The following is a 3068-nucleotide window of genomic DNA, read 5'->3' on the forward strand; positions in this document are numbered from 1 at the left end:
ATAGAGCCTTCTCAAAGGTCATGGTGCCTATGGTACAAGGTATCAGGAACTTTCCAGGATCCTGTATCTTCTGAGGCAATCTCAGTTGATCCAATGCATTCAGTTCATTAGTGAACAGGGGAGGTTCCTCTCCCCAAGTCTCATTACCAAATAAATTGGCATTCAGCTTCATGATTGCACCAAAGAACTTGGAAACTTGCTCTTCAGTAACATCTTCATTCTCTTCAGAAGAGGGATACTCATCAGAGCTCATGAATGGCATAAGGAGGTTCAATGGAATCTCTATGGTCTCTAGATGAGTCTCAGATTCCTTTGGTTCCTCAGAGGGAAGCTCCTTATTAATCACTGGACGTCCCAGGAGGTCTTCCTCCTTGGGATTCACGTCCTCCCCTTCCTCTCTAGGTTCGGCCGTGTTGACTATGTCAATGGCCTTGTACTCTTCTTTTGGATTTTCTTCTGTATTGCTTGGGAGAGTACTAGGAGGAATTTCAGTGATCCTTTTACTCAGCTGGCCCACTTGTGCTTCCAAATTTCTAATAGAGGACCTTGTTTCATTCATGAAACTTACAGTGGCCTTAGATAGATCAGAGACTAAGTTCGTTAAATTAGATGTATTTTGTTCAGATTTCTCTGTCTGTTGCTAAGTGGATGATGGAAAAAGGCTTGCTATTGCTAAACCTGTTTCTTCCACCATTATTAAAGCCTTGTTGAGGCTTTTGTTGATCCTTCCATGAGAGATTTGGGTGATTTCTCCATGAGGGATTATAGGTGTTTCCATAAGGTTCACCCAAGTAATTTACCTCTGCTATTGCAGGGTTCTCAGGATCATAGGCTTCTTCTTCAGAAGGCGCCTCTTGAGTACTGTTGGATGCAGCTTGCATTCCATTCAGACTCTTAGAAATCATATTGACTTGCTGAGTCAATATTTTATTCTGAGCCAATATGGCATTCAGAGTATCAATTTCAAGAACTCCCTTCTTCATAGGCGTCCCATTACTCACAGGATTCCTCTCAGAAGTGTACATGAACTGGTTATTAGCAACCATGTCAATGAGTTCTTGAGCTTCTGCAGGCATTTTCTTTAGGTGAATAGATCCACCTGCAGAAGTATCCAATGACATCTTAGCTAATTCAGACAGACCATCATAGAATATATCCAGGATGGTCCATTCTGAAAGCATGTCAGAAGGACACTTTTTGGTTAGTTGCTTGTATCTCTCCCAAGCTTCATAGAGGGATTCACCTTCTTTCTGTCTGAAGGTTTGAACATCCACTCTAAGCTTACTAAGCTTTTGAGGAGGAAAGAACTTGGCTAAGAAAGCCGTGACCAGCTTATCCCAAGAGTTCAGGCTATCTTTGGGTTGAGAGTCCAACCACACTCTAGCTCTGTCTCTTACAACAAAAGGGAAAAGCATGAGCCTGTAGACTTCAGGATTTACTCCATTAGTCTTAACAGTATCATAAATCTGCAAGAATTCAGTTAAGAATTGAAAAGGATCTTCAGATGGAAGTCCATGGAACTTGCAGTTCTGCTGCATCAGAGAAACTAATTGAGGTTTCAGCTCAAAATTGTTTGCTCCAATGGTGGGGATGGAGATGCTTCTTCCATGTAAATTGGAATTAGGTGCAGTAAAGTCACCAAGCATTCTCCTTGCATTATTATTATTTTCGGCTGCCATCTCCTCTTCCTGTTCGAAAATTTCTGACAGGTGCTTGCTGGATAGTTGTAATTTAGCTTCTTTTAGTTTCCTCTTCAGAGTCCTTTCAGGTTCTGGATCTGCTTCAACAAGAATATTCTTGTCCTTGCTCCTGCTCATATGAAAAAGAGGAAACAGAAAAATAATAATAATAGGGATCCTTTTTACCCAAGTATAGAGGTTCCCTTATGTGAGTAGAAGAAAAGAAGAAGAGAAAATCTGAACTCAGAGAGAGAGAGAGAGAGTTCGGATTTTTGGTGAGTGAGGAAGAGATGTTAGTAAATAAATAAATAAATAGAAGGAGATGAGAGAGAGAGAGAGAATTTTTGAAAATTATTTTTTTTGAAAAAGAGTTAGTGATTTTCGAAAATTGTTTTTGAAAAAGGTTAGTAATTTTTGAAAATTAAAATAAAAAATTAAAATAATTAGTTAAATAAAAAGAATTTTTGAAAAAGAGGGAGATATTTTTGAAAATTAGAGAGAGAGAGTTAGTTAGGTAGTTTTGAAAAAGATAAGAAACAAACAAAAAGTTAGTTAGTTAGTTGAAACAAATTTGAAAATCAATTTTGAAAAGATAAGAAGTTAGAAAAGATATTTTAAAATCAAATTTTTGAAAAAGATATGATTTTGAAAAAAGATAAGATAAAAAGATATTTTTGAAAAGATATGGTTGAAATTAGTTTTGAAAAAGATTTGATTTTTAAAATCACAATTAATGACTTGATTCACAAGAAATCACAAAATATGATTCTAGAACTTAAAGTTTGAATCTTTCTTAACAAGCAAGTAACAACTTGAAATTTTTGAATCAAAACATTAATTGATGATGTTATTTTCGAAAATTAGGAGATAAAGATAAGAAAAAGATTTTTGAAAAATACTTTTGAAATTTTCGAAAATAAATAAGAAAAATGAAAAAGATTTGATTTTTTTGAAAAAGATTTTGAAAAAGATAAGATTTTTAAATTGAAAATTTGATTTGACTCATAAAAACAACTAGATTTTAAAAATTTTTGAAAAAGTCAACTCAAATTTTCGAATTTTATGAGAGGAAAAAGGGAAAGATATTTTTTTTGATTTTTTGAATTTTTATGATGAGAGAGAAAAACATGAAAATGATGTAATGCATGAAAATTTTTAGATCAAAACAATGAATGCATGCAAGAATGCTATGAATGTCAAGATGAACACCAAGAACACTTTGAAGATCATGATGAACATCAAGAACATATTTTTGAAAAATTTTTGATGCAAAGAAAATATGCAAGACACCAAACTTAGAAATCTTTCATGTTCAGACACTATGAATGCAAAAATGCATATGAAAAACAACAAAAGATACAAAGCAAGAAAACATCAAGATCAAACAAG

The 3068-nt window shown here is 34.4% G+C and overlaps 1 non-coding gene across 1 annotated transcript; it reads left to right on the forward strand.

Moving 5' to 3' along the window:
• The first annotated feature begins 1175 nt into the window (after positions 1-1175).
• On the forward strand, positions 1176-1283 carry LOC148578818 (small nucleolar RNA R71). The gene has a single exon (XR_015903070.1). It is a non-coding gene; the product is annotated as a small nucleolar RNA R71 (small nucleolar RNA).
• The last annotated feature ends 1785 nt before the right edge of the window (positions 1284-3068 follow it).

The sequence above is a fragment of the Arachis ipaensis genome, chromosome B1 (genome assembly GCF_059453495.1).
Source record: "Arachis ipaensis isolate K30076 ecotype BB chromosome B1, ASM5945349v1, whole genome shotgun sequence".
NCBI lineage: Eukaryota > Viridiplantae > Streptophyta > Magnoliopsida > Fabales > Fabaceae > Arachis > Arachis ipaensis.